At 44.6% G+C, this 11,915-nt stretch overlaps 1 long non-coding RNA gene across 1 annotated transcript; it reads left to right on the top strand.

Moving 5' to 3' along the window:
- Nucleotides 1–219: 219 nt before the first annotated feature.
- Nucleotides 220–11,558, top strand: LOC102381572. The gene is made up of 3 exons (XR_324531.1): nt 220–348; nt 7,481–7,567; nt 10,938–11,558. It is a non-coding gene; the product is annotated as an uncharacterized LOC102381572 (long non-coding RNA).
- The last annotated feature ends 357 nt before the right edge of the window (nt 11,559–11,915 follow it).

Genomic DNA, 11,915 nt, shown 5'->3' with positions numbered 1-11,915 from the left:
CTATAGGCAACCATTGTTGCTCATCATGGGTGAAAGGCTCCTGTATTGTAGCCTGGACCAGCTCTGTAAGGCTCAGGCAGGTTCCAGCCTTAAGGGCATTGACCCCGTTACTGCTAATCAAGACCAGCTGACCCCAGCCCCTTCCCTCTGATTGCTTCTGGAGCTGCAGTTAAGGAACTCCTCCAGCACCTGAGCCTTGTTGCACAAGATACTGGTCTCCAGTCCTTGAGCAGCTCTTGTTCCAGCAACATCTTTAACTTCCCTGGTTCCTGATGCTGTCTTTGGCTTGTTCCTGGATTTCAGCCTCTGGGTTCTTCTTGCGGATCTGGTTCCTGATTTCTGACCCAGGTTTGGCTTATTCTTTGACTTCACTCTGTGGATTTTCCTTTGGACTTGGTAACTCAGTTTCTGATTCCCAGTTCCTGACATGGCTTGGCATTTTGGTTCCTGAGTTGTGGCTTTTAACTCTTACCCCAGTTCCATGACTAGCTCTACTTGCTAGGCTGGCTGGTGTGGTGGACCATGACAGTGAGTAATCACAGCATGAAGTGCTGACAGCTGTCTTTCTCTATATCTGCAAGGACCTAATGGCTTTGACATCATTGCAGGCTTGTTTTCAGCTTTCTGATGAACAAGATGTCAGCAGGTAACAACTTGTGCTTTGTTCATGCCCTTCTGGAATTTAACAGTGCTAAATATCAATCGGATTCTCATTCTGAAGCTTTTCCACAGGGAGTGTTGTTATTAGTTTGAAGCTGTTTTCTACCAAGCTACTGGATCAGGAAGAATGTGGATTTGCAGTGTCCTATGTAAATCCGTAAGTCCTTTTAAATGGCCGAATGCACCAGTTTACTTGGTATGCATTCTCAGGTGTACCATGGATTGCAGATGCATGATGATCACCAGGGATCCTTGTTTTCTGTGGGTTTTTGTTTTTTTTTTTTTAAACTTGCAAATTCTTTTTAAAAAAAAACAACCCCAAATTCGTGTTTTTCCACAACTTTTAAAATGAAATGCTGCTGTATATGTAGCTATTGGGGGGCCAGCTGCTAGGGCTATGAGGCCATGGCTGTGGGTTCACAACCCCTAGATCCCTAGCGGCACCTGAGTCCCAACTGCTGCCCACGGGAGGTGGTGGCTGCTGCAGTGGAGTGGAGCCTAGCTCCCCCTCCCTGACAGCTGGTATGGGAGGGAGGCTGGATGCAGGCTGCAGGCTGCGGGCTTGGGGCTTCCGGCCCTTCTGCCTTCCCCTGGGTGCCTCTGTGGACCTGGCACGGCACGGCAGGGCAGAGTAGGGTGGGGAGGATCAGTGCTGCTGCTGAGAGCCCCACACTGCCATGGCAAGGTGCCCCCTGGCCACTCAGCAGCAGCGGGAGACACCACTCCATGCTGCCACACTTGCTGCAGCCGGGTGGCCTGGGAGCACCTTGCCATGGCAGTGTGGAGCTCCCGGTAGTGACACTGAGGCTCTCTGCCCTGCCACACTGGGTCTGGCTTGCTGGGCCACAGAGCCCCCAGGAAGAGGGCAGAGAGCCCTGAGCCTGTAGCTGCCAGCCTGCATCCATCCCTACCCTGCACACAGATCTGGAGGGCATGTGTCCCTCTTCTCCTTCCCTCCCTCCCCCAGGAGTGGTGGGGAACTAGCCCCCTGCCACCCCTTGGACGAGCTGCACAGGACAGACCCACGAGTCTCTCCTGCTCCCTGCCTGGGCCCTGCAGCTGTGCGTTCCAAGCCCCATGCACCACCCCGGCTGGGCAGCATCCCCAGCCCTGCCCAAGTCCCTCCCTCCCCATTTATGGGGGCCTCAATTCACCTCCCTCAACCTCCTCCCCCCTTCACATACTTGCAGGGAGCTGCTGGAGCTGTTCTCATGCTGCCTGGCTGGCATGTGGTGCCCCCTGCCTGATTCCCTGCTCCCCCCCCCCCGCAGCCCCTTGCAGGGTAGAAATCTGCCAGTCTGCAAGGGGAAACCTCTCTCCTTGGTTTTTCTTCTTACATTAAGGAAAAAATTGACTTTTCCATGGCTAACAGAACACCTGTATCCCTGATGATCACTTGCTTAGTTCTTCTAGTAAGGCAGCCTCAGGAGAGTGAGAGTGCTCACCTTTAAAAAGAGGTGCCTCTGAAGCAAAGCAGGCAAAGGAAGCTATGCGTTTGCCCTAAATTGACGAAGTGGGCTATTTAGCAACTTTTTTTGTGCTGCAGGTCTCCTCTTGTACCATATTGGATTCTCTAATATGTTAGCAGTGTCTGAGCACAGTCCACTGCTCCGTTACTTCAGTCTGGACTACGTGATTCCTTGTGCCTGTAGATCTTTTTTCTCTGCCCTGTCGAAGATCAGTTCAGGGCCTTCTGATGGATCCGATCACGAGGTCAGAATCCCACTCAAACCATCTCTAGAACTCATCCTTCTGCTTCACCCCTATCAAAAAAACAAAACAAAAAAAACTTGGACTGGCTTATTAGCCTGCAGCTATTTACAAATTATGGAATATGTTCATCTTATATTGATCATGTGTTTCATATTTACACAGTGATTCAATACTCATTAAATTTCTATATTGCAGTTTTATAGTTGGCCTCAACATGTTGTTACTTTCTCATCAACAGTTGCTTTTGCTCAAGCTAACTGAATACCATTAAAAATATCAAGTACATCTAATCGGCTATTGTCAGAAATAAGGTGAGCTTCTATTTCCTTTTTTGCTGGTACCCGCTGTTAGCAGATCAAAAGTTACAGCTATGGCGGATGCTTTTTTAACTGTCCCAATCTTCCTCTAGCTATTTTTTTTTTCTAGGGTTTATTTTGCTCCTGATATCATCTGCTGTTCAGAAAAAAACCTGTCAAACAGTCTGATAGAAGCTGCTTCATTTGGCATTTAAGCACGGTGCAACATGAACACATCTGCCCCACGCAGTCTCATAGATGGGTTTTTGTGACTTGTGCACTAAATGAACTTGAGAAAAAAGTGACTTTTGGAAAATGGGTGATGACTTTTCTTATGTTTTATGATGCCATGTTTTTTGTATCTTTGGATTCTGGTATCCCTCTCAAGTTGGGTAGCCCCTTATGTTGTGATCATCATTGAATAATATATCTTTGCTCTAAAGTCAACATGGGTAGAGGTGGTAGAATCCATTAAATAGCTATGTCAGTACTGTGTGTTTTTATTGTTCTGCAGCTGCATGACATTGCAGTTAGAATTCCCTTTCAAAGACTAACTTCGCAGAACTTCTTGCGGTTTCCACAATACTAGAGAGAGAAGTTTGAAAATTTAGTCTTGGAATTCCTTTTTTCCTTCCTTTGGTTTTTGGCCAAATGCAGAAGTCTTTGTGCCTGCCTGCAAAGAGATTCATGAAGTAACATGAGAAATGTAACTCCTGATGATTGAATTTGCTTGGTGGTTAAAAGAAATTTTAGCTCTGTCCACTGAGCACTTCAGCAGACTTGCTTTAATCTTGGCAAAGAAACGTTTGCCAGGCTTCTATCTATGAATCATTGTTAAAGGGAATCTGTTGACAAACCCTTTTCCAGCTGTATTTTTAATGAGGAAATATCTCTTGTGAATAATCAGAAATTAAATTCTAACAACATGTTGCTACATGAAATAGTCTGTAGATAGCAAGGAGACCATGGAGTTAAGATACTGATGAAATGACACTGTCTAGCAATAACTGGGTGGGGGGTAGGATTTCATGCCTGGATCTTAGTGTTACAATGCTGACCTCGTCTCCCACTTTGCAGGTGAGTGCTCCAATTAGTAGGCTTCTCCCTGCCTCCTCCATCTTGCAGCCTCTATTGAACCACAACTGCCAAGAGTACAAGATCCATGGGGCAAGAGGGAGTGTGGCCTAGTGAGGAGGGCGCTCCTTTGGAAGGGGAAGTCTTGAGTTGCTGTTCTTGTTGATGGGGAATGTTGTGTTGGACCAGGCAAGGGGTAGGAAACCTTTATTCTGGCTGTAGGCCAGAATGACCCACCCCAGGTTGGAGGCAGGCAGGTGCTAGGTGGTCTCCCTGCCTGTCTCCCACGGAAGGTTCCCCCCACTTTCGCCGCATGCCACTGAAGCCCCAAATCTGCCTGTAGACTGTAGGGTGCTGATCCTTACATGAGTCCCTGGTTTAAAAGAAAACATCAGGGGTCCTAACAGGCTGTCCAGCCAGGACTAAATTGCCCCAGGGGCCCAACCTGCCAGAGGATGTAAGCGGCAGCCAAACTGTGGCTGATGCACCAGCTGACCAGTGCTAGGGCCTCTTGGCTGCTGGGGATGGCAACCTCCTTATTTTAATCCACCTGTTGGCGGCAGGCCAGCCAACAGTTGTGCCTTGTCTGCCATGGTAAACTTCCCTGGATGCTCTGCTCTTGGCTTTCTGACCCCTGGCCCAGCTCAGCTCTGTTGATGGATTCTGGCTATCTGGAAATTGGCTTTAGTAGCTCATTCTCTGACTTGAGAGCCCTGATCTGGCCTGTGAAGTGGATTCTGCTCCTAGGATTCCCTTGGACTCCTTCTCTGGCTCCTGCCCTGATCTGGTGGTCTAACAACTAGGGCAGATTACTCACAACATAGTCCTTACAGAAAATAACTTGGTAACAGGCATGGGGCACCTGGGTGTCTGGACTGCTTCTAGTAATCAAAATGTAGATATCTGGGAATTTCTTCAGGACAAAATGGTGGTGAATTAATCCAGGTATCTACATGGTTTTGCAGCTTGGATTTGACTTGGACCCCTCTGACTTAGGCTGTATCTCCAGGATAAAATTACTATGCTGCAAGGCTGTGCTGCTCTGAGTAGGCTGTTTCACAAATTGGAAGCATTGTAGACAATGCCCATACAGCAGTGCAAGTGGGCTAATTACCATGGGATGGGCTAATTGGCAACGTTGCCTAACCTGCTTGAAGTCCTGCGGGACATGGCTACAGTTCTTCTGCTCTAGGCTGCCACTGGGGGCCTGGTGAGTTCACCAAGTGGACATGGCTTCAGGCACCTGAATTCCCCCCTCAATCCTTCCTAAGTATGTTGGAGGATGATTAAGACTTGCCTTTAAATACCTACACCTACCTTTAAAAATCCTTCAGGCTATCAGCAAAACAAAGCACTTGTTGCTTTCCCAGGGTTTCCAGACAACATCAAGTTAACTTGCAGTTTGATAACAGTGTCATTGCAGAACTGAACTTGGAAGCTCATTTCTTGTATAATGAAAGATGTTATGTTATCAAATACTGCATGCTTGATGGATCAATATTTACCCAATTGTTTTTTCAGACACCTCATAATAAATGAGACTTTCAGTATTACTGATGTAAGGCTTATATTAATCTTTTTCCATCTCGCCTCTCTACATAAAGCTCTCACTATTGCTTTTGTTTTCAGTAGACTGAAGTGTCTGTACAATCAGATCTTGGTTTTAATTTATGGTGAGGCATCGGGCCAGTTTAGCTTTAGAGGCTAAAAACAACATTTACTTATGACTGTGTTTCTATATGACTTTCACTGTTTGTCCACTGCTAAATTATCTGAACACATACCACCGTGGCTAATGGCTAAACTGGGGCTCTCAGAAATGGCTTAATACTTAAACATTTACTTGACTTAATAAGACGGCACAAGAGCTAGATAAATATAATTTGAAAAATGGAAGTAGGAAGAGAAAACAATTTGCTCTCCAGCTGGCGGTGAAAGCAGCATCGTTTTGTCAACTGCAGTACCTTTTACCCCAAATGTGTATTGAACATGCACGTGAACACTAAGCAACACTGGTCAGGCTGGTATGTACCATACAAAAAAAATACATTATATACATTTTATTTTATTTTGGTATAATATGGTAGTACTAAGAAATGACTACCAGAATTGGGACCCCATTCTGCTGAGGCATTGCCCAATAAAAGAGGATTTCTGCCCCAAAGAGCTTCCTATCTAAATGGAAGAGGTGGACAGAAGTTTTACAGCTGGAGGACTGATACTCAAATTCATTCGCACGGGAAGTGTTGGAAGAGCCAAGAGTCAAGTAGAATTCCAGATCCAGGTATTAGCTACTTGGCTGATCTGAACTGATCCTATTGATATATATTTCTTCTTCTTCCCTTGATTACCTACTTTAGCAGCCTTTCCTCCATATACACTTTTCCTTTCACTCCCTTCCTAGCATCTGACAAAGTAGGATGCTGTCTGCAAAAGCTAATGCCTCTCTGAACCGGTTAGTCTTCAAGGCTAGGGACTGACAACACGCACAAACCAGTTTAAGTGATCAGAAACTGGTTTAAACCTGTAACAGAACAGATGTTCAGTGCATATAGACCAGTTTGAAAATGGCTGAAAGGGGTTTGAGATGAATCTGGTGGAATGTAGTATCAGACTTAACTGATTTGGGTCAAACCAGTTTATGCAATGTCTGTCCCAGACCCTTGCTAGTTTAAGATGAACCAGACTCTCCCAGCATGCTCTCTGGGCTGGGCAGGGCTCTCGGCTCCACAGCAGGGCTGGTCCCTCCCCTCTGCTCCGTGGCTGCAGCTCTGGCAGAGACTGCAGGCATCTGCCTGGTTTTCCCCCTGCTCCTCCCACTCCTCATCACACTCTGCTAAGCAGGGATTTCCCCGTCCCCTCTGCCTTACAGAGCCACCTCTTGGCATTAGCTAGCAGACCATGCTGGCTAGGGTCCATGCTGTGGTAGATGGGACAAAGGCAGAATCAACAAGTAGCTGGTAATGTCCCTCTCTGTTTAATCACCACATTAAGGGAAAAAAAAAAAAGTTATCAATTCCCCACTGGGCTGGTCAGAAGGCAGGGATGAGACCCCTCCCTAATCGGAGTGTCTTGCTGGGGCCTGGCCAGGCCCCCCTCAGCTCAGCACTGTGAAAGGGAAAGGAAGGCTGATCTGGCACCGTCCGCTTCTAGCCTGAGCCACTGCAGTCATGTGCCTGTACTTTTGTTTTGGTTTTTTTTAGTTCAGAAGGAATGTCTTTACAGTTACAAATTACATGTTAGTCTAACCTGGCTAAACTAAACTAAAAATTGAATCAGTTCAGGATCAGGCTTTTTTGAATGTCTGTCCCTAACCCAAAGGTGCATTCAGACAAGCATGTGTGGGCAGTTTGCAGGGCCACCTGCCTGTGGTGCCACAAACTGCACATGCCACACATGTTGGTGTTTGCTGCACTGCTAATTTGCAGTACGGTGGTTGGTTTGTGGTTTGGTGTTTTTTACACTGGCAGATCCCAGTGTCAAAAAACCTGCACCAGAAAAAAAGCCATGTGTTGCATTTGCCGCCCAAAACTGGAGCCTGGCCTGCCAGAGTCCATGAGCCCTGGTGGCTCCCCAAGACCCCAGGTAAGGTTGCCTTCCCTACCCCACCTAGGGCAACTTGAGGAAAGGCTAGGTCACAAAGACTAAAGAAAATGTTATTTTGACTTAAGATGCTTCCGGCAAGGAGGGGAACCAAGATGGGAGTGAGTTACTAACATCACTTTTTTTTCTTGTAGATGGGAGCAAGTGTCATGTTGAATACCATACTGCACTTCTGTAAGGTCTCTGCAATGTCTAAAAACGAGGAGGAGGAGATGATGGCGGTGAGTGATCTCTGGATTTCCTTAGCCTGTTGGAATTTGGTTATCTGTTGATTTATAAGGCCATGAAAAATGGACACCGATTTAAAAATGTAGGTCCCTGTGGAGATGGGGTGCACTGAGTATTGATAGATCTATTCTGTAAAGCTCTTGTAGCTGCATATGGAGAAAGTGGAAGTGGAATATATGGAAAATGACGGTACCCAGTTCAGCAGAATGCTTAAGTACCTCTGCTTGCATCTATTCTCACTCTGCAAGGAATTTAGACATGCATGTGAATAGAAGTCTATCCTTCAATCCCATCAACAGGAGCAGATGCAGACTGCTGAGTCAAGGCGGTGTAGAAAAGCAGCAGTGGGTGCACCGTGGAAGTAGACCTGGTACAATGTGTGTTGGGTGGTGCACAAGACTACGGAGTTGAACACACCAAGGGGAATGCTCTGGTTGTCACATGCAGCATAAGGTGCTCTGTAGCAGGAGGCTGAGCAAGTCACTTAGTGCATACACAAAGCAAAGGCTATATCTATGTGCAGTTGTAGACATGGGTTGACTAGCTTTGAAAGAACTAACCTGAATTAGCAGTGTAGTCTTAGCAGCTTGGTGTGGGCTGAAAAATGCCTTAGCAACTCAGTAAAAACTTGGGCATTACCTGAGCAAGCTGGTATAAGGCTAATTCGCGTATGTCTGCATGAGCTGCAGTTACTGCAATGGAAAAAGAGAGAAGAAACCTGATGAGCCAGGCTATTTAAAAGTATTTCATACAATATTAAACTAACATAATCTGTCTCCCAGTTCAGGACCAATTTCAACTGTATTGAATGGGTGTATAGCGGTCAGTGTGCTTGTAATGGTGGTATTCCATCCATAGCTTGCCCACCAGACCTTCTGACATTGCTCATGTACATTGGAAGTTTTAATAGGTTGAAAATGAGGTTGATGGAGAATGAAGAAAGATGTTACTTGCCACACATTACTTGCTCAGGGGCCCAGAAGAGGTTGTCTCCTGCTCTACAATATACCATCAAAAGCAGGGCCCTAACTTTTTTTTTTTTCTCCTGTTTTCAATCACTTAATCTACAGTCTCTTTCCTTTCTCCAACCATCCTGGCTTAGCTGTCCTAGTCTTTTTTGTTTTATTTTATAAAACACAAGGATGGTTATCTAGGTAGGGGAGGCTCACGCAATTGGCCACGCAACAAACTTCATGGTATGTTCTGTCTTCCGTTTTAACATTTGTTTTCCTTTTCTACATGAAACAAAGAGGCTTATCTGTTCTGTGATCATTGGACCTTGGCTCACATTTTTAGGTTAAGGGGTGGTCATAACCCGTAACCTCCATATATTAAAAAGTGATATTGCAATATATCTGGGTCTTTTTGAGCTGGGCCTCTTGATTAAATGACAAACTAAAACTCCTCTCTAACGAACGCTTGCTTCTTATTAAACACTGACTCATGAGTCATGGTTACAGAAAAGGGTGTGGCGCCCTGCTGGCTTTCAGGACTAAACATTTCAGCTCTGTGTGATGCAAGTTACTGTACAATACAGAGAGGAAAGTGCAGCCTTTGCTTGTTAGGGCGGGGGGTGTGTGTGTGTGTGGGGGGGGGGGAAATGAAGACTAACGGGTCAAAAGTAGAGATGATGATCTCTCTTTCAAGTAGAAATTTGTGTGCAAAAGAGTCGTGTGCGCAACTGTGCATGTATGTGTGTGAAATGAGGGAAGGGCTGACTTTCGCAACAGACTTTTTTTTATGAATCCAAACAATGGAAAACTTGGTTTGGGATGATTTTCAAATTATAATCATTGTTTTCATCCAGAAGGTGTAAAACGCACATACATTTCTTTTAAAAATAAACCATTAAATATTATTCCCAATTCAAGTGCTTTATAAATTTTTTTTTTCTCAAACTTCATACAAACTTTCCTGAAATACTTAAGAATTTTTCATTTGAAGACCATCTTCCATAATGCAAATTTTTTTTTAAAGGGGTTGTTTGTTTGGTATGTGTGGTGTATTTTAAATGATTTCATATTATGGTGTTAGTAATGCAAAAAATACAGCCATGCCAACTACACCCCAACCCCCCGCCCCTTTCCTCCCAAGGGAAAACCTTGCATTTTAAAGTTTTTTTTTTTTTTTTTTTTTTTTTTTTTTATCGTCTCTGTTACTGGCTTATTCTCTAGTGTTGGGAAATAAATTTCCACATGCATAACTCTTTTTTTTTTTTTTTTTTTTTTTTATGCTGCATATTAATATAGCAAGGTTTTTTTTTTTTTAAATAGCTTTAATTATAAAAGTGCTGGATGTGATCCCTCTCTTGAGCTTCCTTAACACTTTCCATTATAAGAGTTGCTTGTGAACTTTTCTTTTTTTCCCTCCAGGAAGCATTCATGTATCTTGTTGCTGGCAACAGGCCCTCTTTAATGAGCAAGAACCCCTGCCCCTGCTTTTTTTTGTCCCATGAAATTCCATTCAGATTTATCTGAGTAGTTATGTTTAAAAAAAAAAAATCACCATTTCCCTCCTCTTACTTGATTTCCTTGGGGAAATTTAGTCAGCCTGCTAAACTTGCTGAACCTGAAAGAGCCTGACCTGTGCTGCCAATAAAGCTGCAGCAGCCTCGGAGAAGGTTATCTGGAGAATTCCTGAGATCTGCTACCACCGCATCTATTGCAGTGGGAGGGAGAACAAGGCTGGCTGCTTCCCTAACCACTCCCAACCTGCTTCATCTACCCCCTGGCCCAGGATCTTATCCTCTGTCTTAAGGAGCACTGTATGGACCCAACTCCTGATGCCAGCCACTCCGCCCAGCCCACCTGGGTTACTGGCCTTTCACTGCTGCCACCTCTTTTTGTATAGAAATCTGAACTTCAGGGGTCCACCTTTTATTGTTACTGCATATTATTTGGGAAGGATTTTCTAGATATTGTACATAACAGCAGTATTAGATCTAGGGCAGGGCACCAGCACACCCCACTCCCCTCCAGGAGTCCTTGCCACAGCAGACACAATCCTGCACCGTATAGCATGTCTGGGGGGAAGCAAGTGGGGTTGAAGGGGTAGCTCCCAAGGAGCCCATGTCATTGGTTGCTGGGCTGCTGCTGTGCAGTACTAGCAGCTGCTTTCACTGTGTAGGGAGCTGAGGCAGGTAAGATTTTTTTTTTTTTTCTTTTTTATTTTTTTTTTCCCTTCACTTCCATCCCTACCACTTCTGCATAATAGAATCATTTTAACCTTGTCCTTAAAGAGAGGCTAGTAAATAATATTAAAAAGGGGCTAGATTGCAAGGCAAGGCTTGAGAGGCTAGCTGATGCCAAAGCTATGGTTGCTTATGCAAACTTAGTTCATTGTAATTGTTATAATTGTACACAGGTCAGATGCACCATCCAGGACCATATGAAGGTTGTGAGGACATCTGCAAATGGGGGATTTTTGGATGTTTGACTCTCCAACCAAAATGTGAATTCTTTTGCCGTAGCTTTCTGTGTGTATGGACATCAGTGTGTGGCTACCGTTCACCTCCCACAGATGGTGACAGCTTATTGAGCCCAGTGGTTCTGCAGTTGTCATCCTGAGAAATAGTTTTTAGGATGTGGCTTGGCCTGGGTAGAGTGCCCACTTTAATTTCTGTGTGTGCCAAGTCATGGCTCCCTTGCTCTTGTATAAGGCATGTTTTACTGTACGCTGTCTCGCTCTCATCACATTATTATTATTATTATTATTATTATTATTATTAGTGTCAGTCTGAAGGATACATTAGCACATCACAGGTCTGGAAAGACCAAAGTGGCTGATAGCACTTTGTGTAATGATCTCATTTTCCAGTTTAATTTTATTTCTCCTTATGTATATTGGACTCTGATATCAGTTTTATACAGCATGAGCATGGGGCCAAGTTTGTAAAATAAGCAATATGCTTCAGGAAGATGTCAGGTGGAAGCCAGGGTTTTATATTTAAGAAGTGCTCTTATAGATTTAAAAAGTCCAGTGCCAAAACTGTGAAGCACTACTTGTATGGGGTCTACAACCTCTAGGGTACATACAAGTTTTGCATGTGCAGTTTTGGGCATCTTGAGTACCAGTCGGGCTAAGTGGCATATACAAATGGTTCTGTTGACACCTAAATACCTTTTTTTGCCTGTGGGTGTTGCAGATGCTGAATGTCCAATGCTTATCAAACAATATATCCAAAACCTTTATGTGCACCATTTGGGGAGTACAAACATATGAACTGCTCTGGACAGTCTACCTCTACTTGTAAAAAGCCAGTATCCCGTGTCTTGAACAGAGAATGTAAAATTGGATCAGACCCTTGCATAGCTAATTATGGTCAGTCACTTAAAAAAAGAC

The sequence above is a fragment of the Alligator sinensis genome, unplaced genomic scaffold (assembly GCF_000455745.1).
Source record: "Alligator sinensis unplaced genomic scaffold, ASM45574v1 scaffold119_1, whole genome shotgun sequence".
Taxonomy (NCBI): domain Eukaryota; kingdom Metazoa; phylum Chordata; order Crocodylia; family Alligatoridae; genus Alligator; species Alligator sinensis.
The sequence above is the reverse complement of the archived record's forward strand: the minus strand, read 5'-3'. Positions and strand labels throughout refer to the sequence as shown.